Here is a 19,530-nt window from a genome sequence, read left to right as displayed (position 1 = left end):
ATTCGGTCATCCAGTCTGCTCTCAAAAAAAGTTGAAAGTAAGGATTTGTAAAACAGTTATATTACCGGTTATTCTGCATGGTTGTGAAACTTGAACTCTCACTTTGAGAGAGGAACGGAGATTAAGGGTGTTTGAGATTAGGAAAATATTTGCGGATAAGTGGGATGAAATTACAGGAGAATGGAGGAAGTTACACAACGCAGAACTGCACGCATTGTATTCTTCACCTGACATAATTAGGAACATTAAATCCAGACGTTTGAGATGTGCAGGGCATGTAGCACGTATGGGTGAATCCAGAAATGCATATAGAGAGTTAGTTGGGAGGCCGGAGGAAATAAGACCTTGGGGAGACCGAGACGTAGATGGGAGGATAATATTAAAATGGATTTGAGGGAGGTGGGATATGATGATAGGGACTGGATTAATCTTGCACAGGATAAGGACAGATGACGGGCTTATGTGAGGTCGGCAATAAACCTCCGGGTTCCTTAAAAGCCATAAGTAAGTAATTAAGTATTATTATTATTATTATTATTATTATTATTATTATTATTACTTATGTGTCACATAAGGACGCTATATAAATGGGAAGATCATTTACCTTCGTTGAAATTAATAATAGCGAGAAAGTATTTGGCGAGATCATACACAGAGTTTTCTACGAGATTGGTTACCAGACATTCGCTTTACAGTCTGTAAAACCTCGAAAATAAAATCCAACTATATGTAAAGATAATTAATTTTTTGGTCCTATGGGATTCTCTGTTACGGTTATTATTTTTTAATGACGGAGAAAAATTCTCTCTGACGCCCGGGATCGAACCCAGGACCCCTAGTCTTACGCACTGGGTGCTCTACCACTGAGCTACGCCGAAGCCCAATCCATAGCACCACAAAGGTAAAAAAACAAAGGAGAAATATTCGATGCGGCGCGTATAACTGGAGGTTCTGGGTTTGATCCCCGTCGTCGGAACGAATTTTTTCTTCGTCATTAACAAAAAATAAACCCCAACTAGGTAGCCTATCCCAGCTAGACTCGAAGGTTGTACATAAATAAACATGTAGTAAATAGTTGTATCCAATCGATTTACGTTTTCCATGTCAACAACACGTCTGCGTCTAAATTTGCATTGGTAGTGTAATTCGGGTAACTAACCTGGACCTTCGAAAATGATAAACATTTTACTAAAATCCTGAATAAGGTTAATTTTCTAGAACGCAAGAGAAAACTCTCGCATAAACAAATGACGTACTAATTCTAGTTCTTTTTTTTTTTTAAGAGGATATACGATTAGGCAGGTTGCCATGACAATTGCCCTCAGACTCCCCCCGCTTGCTCCTCTCCCATACTTCAGTGTCTTGAAAGAATACGTGTGTGAAATATAACTGTCGCATATCATTCCCTTCCATCTGCAATAAGTCACTTTTTTTTGCGTATAATTATGATAATAGCATGCAGAAACAGAATTCACTCCTGTGTCCGTTGCGGCGTGACGGATCGGAGTCCATGCTTGAGTGTGGTAAGTTTTTCCCATGAAATTACCATCAAGTAACGGACGACTTCAATACCACTTGTATCGCTCTTGCTATCTTAACAGGCAACCTCGCGTTTCTTTTTTTATTACAAGTGGATGAGTTGACAGCTGATATGATCGTTTTGAAGAACACTTCCAGAAGAACAATCAATGTCCTTCACTGGCGTAAATTTTCTTAACCAAGTGCATAATTTAAAAATAATTTTAGCAACTACGTGTATTCGTTACGTAAGACGACTGAGGACACAATAAATCAGCGACATTATTTTAATAAAAATCTTTCCACCATTGTCGTTCGTTTTATAAAATGCAGGGTCTCTCAACAGGTGAAACTTTTAACAACAAGACAACGGAATAATATATTACTAGTGGCTTGTGCAGCAAATGCTGCAAACTAAGTTCATTAGACGTTCAAATAAAAATTTTACAGATTTATTTTCAATGAGGGATACCACACATTTTGGAAGTCATTTGCTTCCATAATAATGAAACATAGGCTACTCCTTCTCGATAGCTTTTTAGGCCAAGTACTTTTTCTTGAACATATCCACCTTGGTTTTCGAGTTTCAACGCGAAAACGCAAGTAACAATGTCAGGACGATCGGTAGGTTTTTCATGTGGGAGTAAAGCAAAACCTATTTCAGGTTATTGTGGATTGTAGGTTTGTAGGCCTCTTATTTTATCAGTAAGTAATATCTTTTGGTCTTTCCTTAGGTCTCGAGCCAATACTGAAGAGAATGACGCCTATAAATATCTACACCACACTGCCATTAAGTATATAAAAAAGACCCAACCCCAACTTGATTAATAACTGTAAAAATATTTGATTTTTATTAGCATTATTATCTTAAATAAGTTTTGTAGCCGCCACTCAGTAAATTATAGAAAATATCAAGGTCTAATTTAAGATATTTTCTACATCTACTTATATAACCCCAAAACGTTCCACTTTCATATCATTAATATAGGATTAATATGTACCCATAATTAATGAAAAATAGTTACATCATGGCATTAACTATAATAATATTTCAATATTTCATTTCTAATGGTAATAATGTCACCAAAACAACCTCAAGTTTTGTAGATTTTAATATCCAATAAACAGCTTTACTCAGAAAATTACACACCTCAAAATCGGATCTGTAAATTAATTTTAGTAAGTCTTGAAGTTTTTAGTAACCAATTGAATTTGAACTCTAAATATGTCAGCAATCCTGCAATCGTGTAATAGCCTATTGTTTATTGTAGTGTGTCTTTTGTTTTATTCTGAAATGCAATAATTAGTTCTCAAAATTGACGAATGATGGATTTTGGAAAATAGGAAAATTATGTAAGAAAACTAACGCTTCACTGAAAGTTGGTATTTTTCTGAAAATCCTTGGATGCTAAGCTTCAAAATGACGGGTCATTCATTAAAATCCGTTCAGCCGTTTTCCCGTTATTTCCATTAATAGTTCAAATTATATATTATATAGAAGTTATTGACATGAAATATTTACTCTGACGTCACCCTTGGAAACCATGGAAACAGAAGTTTAAAATTGACTTCGTGTCTCGTAGTTTTCTGCACGGTCCGTCCCGCCCCATTATTTAATGACCTTCCTTAAACTCATAATCAAGGCAAATCCCAACTCATCTTGTACCAGAAACACTCCAATATTCTATCTCGTAGTGAAATTCAAGTAGGGATAATACAATAATAACACTCACCCTTCTCAAATAATGTTCAGAGGGTCTATCAGGCTATATTTTAATAGAGTGACCTCAAAGTCAATTTGCTAGTCTCCTGAATTGAGACAACATATCCTGCTTGTGGTTTTTCCACGGTTTTCCTAAGGCGCTAAGATAAATATTGGGATGAGCTCTGAAAGAAATGGTCAAGGTCCTACAACCCCCTCCCCACACAAGTTCCAGCATTTTTAAAATTAGATCCTTCGAAATATGAGCCATGGTTTTCGCATATTTTCTTCGGTACTTGTCTCTTACGAGGAACTCAATTTGCAGGCTTTTAAAATTTCTCGGTAGTTTCTGACCTGATTACGTTCATTTTCGACTTTCAAAATTGTCTGAAGTTCCTTCAGTGGAACGGCGAAAATAGCAGCGGGACAAGTGCCCAACAGGCTTGGAGCTTATATATTAAGTTTTTCTCATAAAAAAATTTCATTCCTAAGGACGCGTTTTCGCGTACCTTTCAAATGTTTCCCATCCCATTTTCCCATTGACATTTACGGAAATGTTTACACACCCCATTTTATCATTATTATCGAAGGAAAATTTTACACATCCCATTTTCCCATTGACATTTAAAATTTTACCCATTCCATTTTCCCCATTGATATTTGAAGGAAATATTTACACATTTCATTTTCCCATTGGCATTTAAAGAAATGTTTACACACCCCATTTTCCCATTTACATTGAAGGAAATTTTTACACATCCTATTTTTCCATTGATATCGAAGGATATTTTTACACATCCCATTTTCCTATTGACATTTAAAATTTTACCCATTCCATTTTCCCATTGATATTTGAAGGAAATATTTACGCATTCCATTTTCCCATTGGAATTTATGGAAAGTTTTACACATTCCATTTTCCTATTGACATTTGAAGAAAATATTTACAATTCCATTTTCCCATTGGCATTTAAGGAAATTTTTACACATCTCATTTTCCCATTGACATTGAAGGAAATTGTCACACATCCACTTTCCCATTGACATTGAAGAACACTTTTTCACATCCCATTTTCCCATTGACATTTATAATAATAATAATAATAATAATAATAATAACAATAATAATAATAATTTATTGCCAGAACAAAGATACATATTGATTTTTTATAAGAACTCTCTAGCACTCCCAGAAAAAGTTACATACTCGTGCTCATGGGGCAGGAAATATTTACACATCCCATTTTCCAATTGACATAGAAGGAAAATTTTTCACATCCCATTTTACCATTGGCATTGAAGTACATTTTTTCACATCCCATTTTACAATTGACATATAATAATAATAATAATAATAATAATAATAATAATAATAATAATAATAATAATAATAATAATAATACTTTATTGCCAGAACAAAGATACATATTAATTTTTTTATATAAGAACTCTCTAGCACCCCCAGAAAGAGTAAGTTACATACTCGTGCTCAGGGGGCAGGAAATATTTACACATCCCATTTTCCCATTGACAATGAAGGAAAATTTTCCACATCCCATTTTACCATTGACATTGAAGAACATTTTTCCACATCTCATTTTCTCATTGACATTTGTAGAAAATATTTACACACTCCATTTTCCCATTGGGATGTAAGGAAATTTTTCCACATCCCATTTTCCCATTGACATTGAAGAACATTTTTCCACATCTCATTTTCCCATTGATATTTGTAGAAAATATTTACGCACTCCATTTTCACATTGACATTGAAGGAAATTTTTACACAATAATTACACACACCTCCATGTCTACATATCACTAACCGAGTTGAAGATGAAGTCTTCAGTGAAATACCTGGAAGTCCCGATCACATATAACAGATTAATAAGCCTAATGCACTTTCAAGACAACAACTTTGATCAATTTCACTATGCTGCCATCTAGTGACTGCAAAAGAAGTCACGTTATAAACCTTATGGGATTGCATGGAGTAATAGCTTGCTGCAGTACATCCATCTAGCGGTCGTTACCAAAAAAATTAATTTTCAACAATGGAGATCCTGGTGGTTGCTATCTTTTATATGTTGCTATTTCATGACATGGGAATGGCGAATCTGATATGTGATCAAGGCTTGCAGTTACTCTAGACAAAAGACTTAAACTTCTCGAATATCTACGATTTATTAAAATAATCTCATTATATTACAGAGCAATAATATTTCCTACCTTAAATTTAATGTGGGCCGTGATTTAAATATAACGACAGGAATAACACTAAAATAATAAATATCTAAGAGCGCTACGACATACCTAATGCCTTCGTTCTAAATTTGTCCTACCTATTTTTCCTAGTATTTTTTTTTTTTGCTAAATTTATTAATATTCAATTTTTTCGGGAATTGTCTTCGAGATCTATCCTGATGTTTGACGAGCGGCCGTCATCTATACTAATAATAAATCTGTAGCCGAAATTTTTCTGGTAATTTTCGATTTTCCAAAAATAATTCGTCCTAACATATATAATCAACCACCCTGAAACTGAAAATCGTAATTTTTGAAAATTTTTTTTGTATTTCTGTCTGTATGTTTGTTACCTTTTCACGCGGTAATGGCTGAACCGATTTATATGAAAATTGGAATATAAATTAAGTTCGTTGTAACTTATATTTTAGGCTATATGGCATTAAATATACTTTATTTAAAACGGGAGTTATAAGGTGGCCTGAATTAAATAAATCGAAATATCTCACTTATTATTGATTTTTGTAAAAAATATTACATAACAAAAGTTTCTTTAAAAATGATTTCCAATAAGTTTTATTCTTTACAAAATTTTGATAGGACTGATATTTAATGAGATAAATGAGTTTTAAAAATTAAAATAACGCCATCTAAGATGGTGCAATGAATTAAGAACAAATGACTTCGTCTATAAGGGGCCTTGAACAACAACAATCGAAACAGGGGCCTTGGACATCAAAAATCGAAAGCTATTAAACATAGCCTACAGAGAATGTTTCTGCATTTGTATGAAGTAATATCAGAAGCTAAATTAACCGATTTGTATAATTAATTATTATTATTTCACCATTGGAAAGTGTAGTTTCTCTAGATGGACATAATACTATAATGTTATTACAGTAACGTCTGAGTAAATCGAGGACAGGTAAGATTAAAATAGCTTCTTATGCACAGAAAATATGATGGGCTATTTTGTACATTCGTTTTCTGCATTTCTTAAAATAATATTTATGTACACTCATTTCAATCTCAGAGAATTAACGAACAACGAGAGTGTATTGACTTAGTATGCAGTAATAGTACGTTAGCTTAGCAATCCATTATTTTATAATTCAAATTTTAACTATGGTCAATTGAAGCGTGTTAAAATACATAAAATATATATGTAATAAATGCAATGTAAAAAAAAAATTGGGTAATGAGCGAAGCAGATTATGTTGCGCTGTTGTAAAAGTTGTTCCCTGGATCAAACGTCCTATTTTAATTATGTAATTACTTTATATTTATTTCTAACAGGTGCAGCGGAGCGCACGGGTACGGCTAGTTCTCCATAAATTTAGGTGTGCTTACAATTATTAAACTCAAAATCTATTGTAAATTGTGTTATACATACACAGCGCGGACTGCTCTGAAAATACTTTATATAATATTGCCTAACCAACTTAAAAACTTGTATCTTTTCATAATAAAACGTAAATTTAAATACAGAGGAAATAAATGAACTGCTAGTTCACAGGGTCAAAGCTTCAGCAGCTGGGTACCTGGTTCTAATAAGTGCACTGATTTTATAATTAACATGGAGGTACGAGATAATTACACTATTACAAAATCTTTTCCATTTAAATAGTAAAGGTCAATGAACACGTACAAACTCTGAAAGTCAATAGTAATTAAGCTAAATACAAATAACACATTACTTGCAAATGAAATAAACCTGTCATATTTTTCATCGGTTATTTAATGAGACTATCAACTGCAAGATTTTTTATCGTCGGTGGAATTGATGATAGAATGAAATCTGACTAAATGATAATACTGATAACAGAAAATGAAATTTATGTGCTTCAGATTCCCCAATAATACAAAATTATACATCTTGATTACACAACTTTTAACACTGTATCACTTCGGAATATGCATGGTAAGACTTTCCTGTGTTAAATTTCAACTTACCTCGTTTACATGTTTCGACCTGTTTATGGGTCATCTTCAGACTTGGTCATTCCGAACAATGGTACACAGACTATTCAACATACCAATGAACAAACAAGATTACAACGAAGAGCTAAACAAAATCAAATATATAGCACATGAAAACGGATACAACCCTAACACAATAAACATAATACGTAAGACAAAACATAATCACAAAAAACATAAGAATACAACACAAACACAAGAACAGAAAAAATACATCACACTAACATACGAAAACAAAAACACACACAAAATTGCAACCTCATTCAAGAAATTAAATTACAACATCGTATACAGAACAAATAACACTCTACAAAAACATCTCAACACACAAACAAACAAATACAACCACACAGGCGTATACAAACTCAAATGTAACACCTGCAACAACTTCTACATAGGACAGACAGGCAGATCATTTCAAACACGTTACAAAGAACACATCACAGCCATAACAAAATTACAAAACACTTCCACATATATGCAGAACACATCACAAATGCTAACCACACCCACAGAGACATCAACACAGACATGGAAATACTACACATCCAACCAAAAAGCCAGAAACTAAACACACTAGAACAATATGAAATATACAGACACACAAAAACACACCCCAACGAAATTCTCAACACACAACTCAACTTCAAAACACACACACTCTTTGACTTTACACTATACCACAGGAACACACCCTCACAGGAAACAGAACAAGTGGCGCCAAGACCAACAACGACCAGTTCTGAAGATGACCCATAAATAGGTCGAAACATGTAAACGAGGCACGTTGAAATTGAACACAGGAAAGTCTTACCTTGCATATTCCGAAATATAAAATTCTTACGAATTCATACGTTAAATTTTGAAAAGAAGAAATTTGGATCTCATAACCACTGATTACCAGTGCCTTGCCAAGGAAACACAAAACAATATAACTTGAGAAAAAGAGAGAGCTGAAGATTTGTGGCTTGCTTATCTTTCTGGTGTGTCGCTACGGATGGCGGATCAAAGATGACATTATTTTCCTGATTGTATTACGGTTTGCGCATGCTCTGCTCAGTTCACGACTGCATTTTGTTCTAACGATAATCACGCCAGCAATCACGGCAGCAGTTCTGCCAACCATTCATTTCAGTTTTTTTCTGTTAGGTTGACCTTTTTTTCCCCCCCTTAGTGGAGCGTTATGCTTGACAATCCCGTCCATTAAACACAATTAAGAACGTTTTTGAGAGGTAAAAAGGAAATCGCAAGAAAAATATTTAGCTCTGCAATTATTTTTACTCCTTTCATATAACGTCATGCAAAACCAAAGCAGCACAAATTATCTCTTCAAAGATTCAAAGATAGAACCGACGTTGCCACTTCTACGATTGTATTATTAATATCATAGTTACATATACTTTATGTGTAAGCACCGAGATATGCAAGCCAGTGCATACGAAAACTATCCTATGTGTACTACTACATATTCCTGTCTTTATTTATTTATTTATTTACGTATTTATTTATCTAAATTCCTCTTCAAGGAACAACCACTCATATAAATTGAGGGAAAGAAGACAGAGGACGGACACTGGAAAGTTTTCTTTTCTCAATCGTATTATCAGGGAAATATAAAAATTGGAGATTTATCCTTCGAAGAGGTGGAAAAAATTCAAATATCTTGGAGCAACAGTAACAAATATAAATGACACTCGGGAGGAAATTAAACGCAGAATAAATATGGGAAATGCGTGTTATTATTCGGTTGAGAAGCTCTTATCATCCAGTCTGCTGTCAAAAAATCTGAAAGTTAGAATTTATAAAACAGTTATATTACCGGTTGTTGTGTATGGTTGTGAAACTTGGACTCTCACTCTGAGAGAGGAACATAGGTTAAGGGTGTTTGAGAATAGGGTGCTTAGGAAAATATTTGGGGCTAAGCGGGATGAAATTACAGGAGAATGGAGAAAGTTACACAACACAGAACTGCACGCATTGTATTCTTCACCTAACATAATTAGGAACTTAAAATCCAGACGTTTGAGATGGGCAAGGCATGTACCACGTATGGGCGAATTCAGAAATGCATATAGAATGTTAGTTGGGAGACCGGAGGGAAAAAGACCTTTAGGGAGGCCGAGACGTAGATGGGAGGATAATATTAAAATGGATTTGAGGGAGGTGGGGTGTGATGATAGAGACTGGATTAATCTTGCACAGAATAGGGACCGATGGCGGACTTATGTGAGGGCGGCAATGAATCTTCGGGTTCCTTAAAAGCCATTTGTAAGTAAGTACTATCAGGGACTGGAATGCTTTACCTGCATACTTACTAAAGGCTTTACCAATAACCAAAAATGTATTTAAAAATAGGCTTAAGGACTTTACTAATAGACGGTAGTATATTATACACACTATTTAAAGGGTGTAATTGATGTTTTGTTATTTGAAGTTTTGTATCAGTGAAGAAGTATGTTGTGTCAGTGAAGTGTGTTTGTATCAGTGAAGTTTTATAGTTTATAGTGGTAGGGCAAAGTATTTGAACAGTGAAATGTTTTTGAAGTGTTAGTGAAATCAGGATAGTGACAGTGAAATGTGTCGTAGTTCCAGTGCAGTGAGTGTGTTGACAGCGGGTACTTGTGCATGTATGAACATATCATACTCTTGGGTTTTAGTTCGAACTTAGGGTTAAGATACAAATTTCATTTACTTTAAATTGTATTTTAAGTGATCGTGCTTCATTTAATTTAGGACCATTCTTCTTAATGTTATGATACTATTGTTATTATTTATATTATTTATTATTATTAGTATTATTAATTCATTATTAATTATATTCATTATTAATTGTGTTTATTATTAATTGTCATTATTGAGTGTAATTAGTTACCACTTCCACCGGGTATATACCCATTTGCAGTGTGAATAAATGCATACATTATTTATTTATTTACTTACTAATTATTACTTATTTACTTATTTATTTACTTATTACTTACTTATTTACTTACTTATCAGTTATAATCTATTACTTATTTAGATATTTTTTTACTTATTATTTATTTATTTACTTATCCATTTACTTAATTATTTACTTATTACTTACTCATTAATGCATTAATTAATTAATCCATTAATGCATTAATTAATTTACTTACTTACATTTATTTATTTATTTATTTATTCATTCATTCGTTTATTTATTCATTCATTCGTTTATTTATTTATTTATTTATTTATTTATTTATTTATTTATTTATTTACTTACTTACCTACTTACCTACTTACCTACCTACCTACTTACCTACCTACCTACTTACTTACTTACTTACTTATTTATTTATTTATTTATTTATTTATTTATTTATTCATTCACTGTGGTAGACTTAAGGCCATGAGGTACGTACGAATTTATGTATAGGAATGTATAGCCCTACAATATCTAGATTGTTCAACGTTTGGATTTATAAGTTCATGCATACAAACGTATACAAACTGTTTCTCGCCAATTGAAGACTAGACACAAAAAAGTCTGTAAGTATCAATATCTTTGAAAATTAGTTTCTGCAAGAAAAACATCCTATGTCTCTGGCTCGATCTACTAAGAAAAATGATAAGTTTCACCGTAATTTTATTTAGGCCCTAGCTTCTCCCATAAATGTGCAAAACGTTTGATATTAGATTATTAATCCCACAAAAAAGCTCGGTTTGGCATTTAAGCCTTTTTTACAGCACACTTTCAGTGATTGTGTAGCCTTTGAAAAACACCGCCAAAAACCTACATACGTAAACACTATTCGTAAGATTTCTTCTTCGCTAGATACGTTTCAAAGAGGAAAATGTGTTATTGTACTGTGTATCTAACTTTTTTTTTTCGTTGTTGGTAACTCTATAGCATCTATTAGATGCTTTATGGCTGTGCTAACAGATGAAGTTACTTGTCAACAATGTGACGCTGAAACGTGTGTTCAGGTTACTGCCCAGAGACAGACCTGATGTATTTTTATATTTGTGATGATTGGTTAATTAATATTAACCCGGCACACTCACAATCACACTCACATTCATACAAATTTCCATACTCTAGACACCCAGGGAATTCCTCTTCTTCAAGAAAAATTCACCGAGAGCCGAGCCCGGGAATCGAATCCGGGACCTCCTGATCTGGAAGCCAGCATCCTGACCAACAGACCACGGAGGCAGTCTGTGTATCTAACTGTAGTTGAAAATACGTAGGCCTATTTTTCAATACAGTTCAGAGAACTCAATAATTGTGGCTGACAACGTGAAGTGCCTGCGGAATTGTGTTGCCGGCTTAGTGCAAACAATTAACAAGGAAACCCAACGTATTGCACGTAAAATACAACCTCGTGGCTCGGTAAAAATACCGATAACTTAGGTTTGATTCGGTCTTCAGTATCACGTTTGAATGGAACTCGATATTTTGAAGAATTTCTCTTATTGTGACATGGCAACACTGGAATGTCGCTTACATCAGATAAATTCTAGTCCATGCTGTTCTGTGTTGTTAAGTTGTAATTTCAGCAGCAAAATTTCACGTTTTTCCCCGAAAATTTCATAAAATAACCACGAATCCGGTCTGTTTTAACGATTGCTAACAGTTGTCTGTCACGTTTGTGTCCTACGATACAATCGCAGCGACTAGCAAACCACAACCAGATTATGTTTGCATTGCATGCAGCCTCATACCTCAAGCAATAGCTTAATCTCTTAGATCTCACTCATTGTCTTTAATTCCAAAACTTTTCCACTGTAAATTGCACGATTTTTTTTTCACAAGCTCTGTTAAGAAAGGGTAGACCCAAAATGAGAGTCACTATTTTTGAGTGATATTAAATTTGTCTTACTGCATTCCAGCAATTATCTGTAACACTTTTTAATTCTCTACGTGTGCCTCTTTTACTCGATCACATTTCTATGAAACGTTTGATGTGATTCGTATATATTCGATATGCAAAACATAAAACCTTAAACGTTTAGACATGAAAAGTGAGTTCTATACTTCCAAAACGTATGTTACCAAGAGAATTTTATTTTATTGGGTTATTTTACGACGCTGTATCAACATCTCAGGTTATTTAGCGTCTGAATGAAATGAAGGTGATAATGCCGGTGAAATGAGTCCGGGGTCCAGCACCGAAAGTTACCCAGCATTTGCTCCTTTTGGGTTGAGGGAAAACTCCGGAAAAAACCTCAACCAGGTAACTTGCCGCGACCAGGATTCGAACCCGGGCCACCTGATTTCGCGGCCAGACGCGCTGACCGTTACTCCACAGGTGTGGACTCCCCGAAAAATCCAAAAATTCTGATAAGTACATAATTAATCAATAAGTTTACACAATATACTGTCACAAAATAATGTTCCAAAAAAATTCTTCCCTCACTCAATTTCATTTATTCATTTCATTAATTTAGTATTCTGCCCAATGGCAGGTCTTTCACTGTAAATCCAGCATTCTCCAGTCTTTCCTATTTCTGTCTTCCTCTTCGTTTCCTCATACGATCCATATATCTTAATGTTGTCTATCTGATATCTTCTTCTACCCCCAACTCTACTCCCGTTCACCATTCCTTCCAGTGCATCCTTCAGTAAACAGTTTCTTCTCAGCCAGTGACCCCAACCAATCCCTTTTCCTCCTCCTGATCAGTTTCAGCATCATTCTTTCTCCACCCACTCTTTCCAAAACAGCTTCATTTGTCTGTCCACTTCATACGTTCCATTCTTCTCCATATCCACATTTCAAATGCTTCTATTCGCTTCTCTTCACTTCGTCGTAATATCCATGTTTCTGCCCCATACAATGCTACACTCCATACGAAGCACTTCACTAGTCTCTTCCTTAGTTCTTTTTCCAGAAGTTCGCAGAAGATGCTCCTTTTTCTATTAAATCTTCCTTGTCCATTGCTATCCTTCTTCTGACTTCCTGGCAGCAGCTCATGTTGCTGCTTATAGTACACCCCAAGTATTTGAAGCTGTCCACTTGCTCTACTGCCTCATTTAGAATTTGCAAGTTTAACTCCTGTATTTTGTCTTCCTATGACCATATTCTTCGTCTCATTTGCATTTATCTTCATCCCATACTGCTCACAGCTGTCATTTAGCTCCAGTAGCATATCCCTTAGTATCATCTTCTTTTCTGCTAACAATGCCATATCATCAGCAAATCTTATGTACTTTATTCTTCTTCCTCCTACTATCACTCCTCCCATGTCCTGAAAACAGTTCTTTACTAAATCTTCCAAGTATATGTTGAACAGGGTTGATGATAAAAGACATCCTTTACGTATCTACTCTCCCTATTTCACTTCCTTCTGACATTTTTTCTCCTATCCTGACTTTGACTCGTTGTTTCATATAAAGATTACTGAACAGTCTTCTTCTTTAAGAATATATATCATTAATAAGATACATTAAAGTTGATATATTACAGTTATATGAACACTAATAAATACAATAATAGTACATTATGCAACGAGCCTATAATGAAGGTAATTAAGAAGTGAGCATGGATATTTATGAAACGAGCGCAAGCGAGTTTCATAATTTTCACACGAACTTCTTAATTACCATTATAGGCGAGTTTCATACGACTTTTTATGCTCGACCACATTTCTAATTTCTCGACCATATTATTAATTTTATTGTATCTGACCTGGAGCAATGTCCCGTATGTTGTGAGATGTGCGCAGACGCGAAATTATTGATTTTTTTCGAGGAACAGATGTCCACATTGACCTTGCTAGGCCATAAGAACCTACAGAGATAACATTGAAATTAAATTAGACATTGAAAAACGAGATGACAAATTGTATTTATTTGAATATTATTTACAATTAACGCTAATTATTATAGTAACAGAACATAACCTTCTGCGACAGTGTTGGATTTCCAGCCTCCGTGACTTTTCGCCAATTCTCTTTCGATTGCATATCCGAGAATAATCGATACTTGCGGTTTTATAACGGTAGAAAGCTGACCTGTCATTGGCTGAACAGTTGTAACCTGAGTCGTCATTGGCTGAAAGAACCGCGTTGTTGCTTGGCTTAAAGGAGACTCGCGGTTCGATCACCTGAACCATCCGTCGTGGTAAATAGTCACTGAAGATGGAGGAGCATCTCCGAAACATGTCTGACTATAACTAATGTCTTTAATAATTTTATGCTCGACCATGCCGAAATGTAGTAATTATATACCTGGTAGCAGTCCTTTAATGCATGTCATTAAAGTACACCTACTCATTAAAGGTCAGGTCTTTCAGCCAATGAAGACTCAGGTTACAACTGTTCAGCCAATGACAGGTCAGCTTTCTACCGTTATAAGACCGCAAGTATCGATTATTCTCGGATATGCAATCGAAAAGAATATTAGCGAAAAGCCACGGAGGGTGGAAATCCAATACTGTCGCAGAAGGTTATGTTCTGTTACTATAATAATTAGCGTTAATTGTAAATAATATTCAAATAAATTCAATTTGTCATCTCGTTTTTCAATGTCGAATTCAATAATCAAGGTTATACTAAGTTTAACGGGATTACACAAGGTCAATGACATTATTGTTCCTCGGAAAAAAATCAATACTTTCGCGCCTGCGTACATCTCACAATTCACGACCTAGAAAAAGGTCACTTCCGATCTTGTCAGATACAAATAATTTCAAGATAGAAATATGGTCGAGCATAAAAAGTCGTATGAAACTCGCCTATAATGGTAATTAAGAAGCTCGTATGAAAATTATGAAACTCGCTTGCGCTCGTATCATAAACATCCATACTCGCTTCTTAATTACTACCATTATAGGCTCGTTGCATAATGTACTATTATTGTATTTGTTATTGTTCATATAACTGTAATACTTTAATGTATCTTATCAAATCTATGAACACTGTATAATTGACCTAACATGTGTGTTTTACCTTTAAATATATATCATTAATATTTCTAACGTTGAGGAATAACAGTGTATATTCAAGAACTTATCGCAAAAATTTTCACTATTCTCGAAAACGCGATAATGATAAACGTTTCAATAGTTCAGCTTCTAACTGTAAACTAACACATTCCCTCGAGAGTATCAGTGCGTAGTAAATTGGAAGGCTTCCGCTAGAATACAACAAGTATCAGGTAGTAGGCTGTATCATACTATTTCATATTTTGTAACACTTCCTCTATACCTTTCAAATCGGTCCAAATTGTTTTACTCGATCCTTACGCCGCTGTTGCTCCAAGTGCGAGTGTCTCTTCGGCAACGATGGGTGTAACTGCTGATAGAGAGAAACTGGTGGAGGTGTCGGTACAGGAGCAGGAGCAGGCAACTGAAGAAAGGTGGAGGGTGAGGCGAAGAAGAACGGTTTTAATCTCATTAACTAATTATTTACAGAATGACGAGCTCTTAATTGCAATACTTCGCAGTTTAGACTGATGAGGTAGGTATAGACCGACATCCAGCAGACAATGGCATCGTGTCGATTGTCACTCTAAGTGCCTTCCTATTCTGCAGTAGATTTGTTAATTTGTACTTGAAAGCGGTTCGAAGAATGAGGGCCACCTTACGGAGTGACGTTCCGGGAATCCTTTCTCTGGAGACATGCAACCTCTGCATCTTTCAATTCCCCCTGGACTGCTCCCACAAATACCTCTGACTACAAGTATATTATTATTATTACTATTACTGTTAATTTTAATATTATTATTATTATTATTATTATTATTATTATTATTATTATTATTATTATTATTATTATTTTAGTGTTGTGGGATTTAATCGATTAATCGATCAATTTCTGTTGTGAGATTAATCGATCAAAAACATTTAATCGAATAATCGAGTCGATTACAATTAATCGGTTGTAGTTGATATTAATTATTATTTTGTTAATACAAACTCATACTAAATATTCCGACAATATTCCTCTCTCGGAAATTGCTTACTTAAAAGCACAAGAGTACTGTTATTTTCTATTATAAACCAGGTAGAGTAGAGAAAATCTTTGCACAAACACTTCAGAAAGAGATGGAGATATGAGGACAGTGACCTAGTCTACCTCTATTGAAAGCTGAAACACAATGCGAAACCCTTATTAACTTTTATGGTTTTCCACCTTGTTGTCAGTTCATCTTCCTAGCATATGAAATACATACATTTCTTGGATTCGTTCCCCTCGTCCCTTTTAAAATAGCCATGTCTACACTGTACATACAAGTGAGAGCGTACCTACTTTCTTCTCTTACTAAAATCTGGTAATACGATTACAATAGGGGCCAGTCTTCTGTTTATACTGCTGTAGTTTTGCAGTTGCAGTTTCTGTACTGAGTTTGTATATGAAGGTTGTGTGTTTAGTTCGACAAAGAAAAAAAATCAGTTTTCTCTGGTCCGTGAAAAGTGTGAACTCCATTATGTCATATGAGAATTTGAGGGGTAAACTCGGTGAAACGTTTGGATTTAAATTGAACGATCGTGGAGAAGTGCTTGACAGAAAGAAAGTTTTTTGGGTTTAGTGATGCAGGGAACATTGTTACTAAATGTAGAGAGGCACTTAATTCGGAGCATGTGAATGCACTCTAAAATCATGAATGAAGCAGTATTAACTAGGTGAGTCTTCATACTTTTTGTTATTTATGTTTGTCTCAAAAATTCCCGCAGAAATTGACACAATAAATTATAAGCCTCATAATAAATATGTTATTAAGTAATTAAAATAGTTGTTTTGTAATATAACGATACAATATATACAGATATACAACATTTAATACTTATGCTTATCACCGAACACGATTTAAATTTAACAATAATAATTGTATATTATAGTACCTATTGAAACATTTTTTTCAAATCGACCAAAACTCTATTAATCTAACGATTAATCGATTAAATTCAAATAGTTAATTGATTAAATATTATATAGATCAAGAGCATTAATTATTATTATTATTATTATTATTATTATTATTATTATTTACTTACTCATGACTTTTAAGGAACCCGGAGGTTCATTGCCGCCCTCACATAAGCCCGCCATTGGTCCCTATCCTGAGCAAGATTAATCCAGTCTCTATCATCATATCCCACTTCCATCAAATCCATTTTAATATTATCCTCCCATCTACGTCTCGGCCTCTCCGAAGGTCTTTATCCCTCCGGCCTCCCAACTAACACTCTATATGCATTTCTGAATTCGTCCATACGTGCTACATGCCCTGCCCATCTCAAACGTCTGGATTTAATGTTCCTAATTATGTCAGGTGAAGAATACAATGCGTGCAGTTTTGCGTTGTGTAACTTTCTCCATTCTCCTGTAACTTCATTCCTCTTAGCCCCAAATACTTTCCTAAGAACCTTATTCTCAAACACTCTTAATCTCTGTTCCTCTCTCAAAGTGAGAGTCCAAGTTTCACAACCATACAGAACAACCGGTAATATAACTGTTTTATAAATTCTAACTTTCAGATTTTTTTACAGCAGACTAGATGACAAAAGCTTCTCAACCGAATAACAGGCATTTCCCATAGTTATTCTGTGTTTAATTTCCTCCCGAGTATCATTTATATTTGTTACTGTTGCTCCAAGGTATTGAATTTTTCCACCTCTTCAAAAGATAAATTTCCAATTTTTATATTGCCACTTCGTACAATATTCTGGTCACGAGACATAATCATATCCTTTGTCTTTTCGGGATTTACTTCCAAACCTATCGCTTTACTTCCTTCAAGTAAAATTCCCGTGTTTTCCCTAATCGTTTGTGGATTTTCTCGTAACATATTCACGTCATCCTCATAGATGACAAGCTGATGTAACCCGTTCAATCTCAACATTATACTAAAAAATGTTATGATTCAGTCATTTGTAGGTTATATAACACTGTGACAGTTTACATTACATACATCACTTTTGAGGTTGAATTCTGTCTTCGGATAGTTGACTAAACAACAAAAGAGCTATGATAATCACACTAGCTACTTTTTTTTAAACTTTAAATACGTTTAATAAACTCCTAGCTCAAAATGTATTATGTATAGTTAAGTTTGAATCTTTTATATGTTAATATGAGAAAAGCATCCAGAACACATCGAAAAATTCTGAATCTACGGTACATACGCTATTCCCCATTAGCAAAATCCTTAGCATTATGAATAACATCTTTAGGCTAAACGCTAATTAAGATTTTTTTTCTTTTTGTTACAGACAAAATGGAGGAGCTTATGTTTTCAACCGCTCACAACAAGCTATTGAAAAGGAAGTGGTGAAATCATATCTACTGTGAAGCAAATGTTGTGTATAAAGTTGCATCATTTCATTAAATATTAACAATAAAGCTTTTTGTTAATTATTTTATGTCTATAACAATAATTAACACATTTTAAGTGTATTACAGACAAGCTAATTATAAATGTAATAATATTATTAAAATTGGTTAATTTTAAGCAACATGTCCGTAATAGATATACAATTATACAGGAAATATACACACACTTCAACAAGCATTGTTCAAACACTGAATTATAGTCACACAGCAAGAACAAAGAAACAAAGCATGAAACTGCAGAAATGATCAGATTCGGGAATAATCAATCAATGGCTATATTGATTACTAACTTGATCACCGACTTTTTCGTCAAGTGAACAGGGTTCGTTACTAGACGCATTCCATAGCAATTCTGCTGTTCAAACCAAATCTTTACGTAGATTCTTCGCCCAACGGTGCATAGTACTGTGGAATCCTGGCCACCAAGTCACTGAATTGAGTTCGCTCCTTATATAATGGCAGTTGACTTATTATACTACTAGGTTCAAAAAGTTCCCGGAATTTTACTACCATTTTTCGTATTAATATATAACAAGGGATATTATACATTTGTTTTGTTGGTAACATTCATGATGTCATTTCCTTAAAGTTTGTTGATAATGGCGATTGTTGGTTTTGAGTTGTAGGCAATTGTTTATCATAGTGTTTTGTTTGTTCATCGCATTTTGTAATTATGTCCACAGAGCAAAGTACAAACATCAAGTTCTGTGTTTTGTTACACAAAACTCCTGCAGAGACATTAAGATTGTTGGAAGAAGCATATGGCGAAGCAGCAATGAAAA

At 34.4% G+C, this 19,530-nt stretch overlaps 1 long non-coding RNA gene across 1 annotated transcript in view; it reads left to right on the top strand.

Annotated features, from left to right (window-relative positions):
* LOC138701154 (uncharacterized) overlaps nt 1-19,210 on the top strand; it is a 761,914-nt gene extending 742,704 nt beyond the window's left edge. Inside the window, exon 6 of the long non-coding RNA XR_011332464.1 lies at nt 18,628-19,210. This is a non-coding gene — a long non-coding RNA (uncharacterized lncRNA). The remainder of the gene's footprint in view (nt 1-18,627) is intronic.
* The last annotated feature ends 320 nt before the right edge of the window (nt 19,211-19,530 follow it).

This window comes from Periplaneta americana, chromosome 6, assembly GCF_040183065.1.
Source record: "Periplaneta americana isolate PAMFEO1 chromosome 6, P.americana_PAMFEO1_priV1, whole genome shotgun sequence".
NCBI classification, from domain to species: domain Eukaryota; kingdom Metazoa; phylum Arthropoda; class Insecta; order Blattodea; family Blattidae; genus Periplaneta; species Periplaneta americana.
Note: the sequence above shows the minus strand (reverse complement) of the source record. Positions and strands in the feature narration are given on the sequence as shown.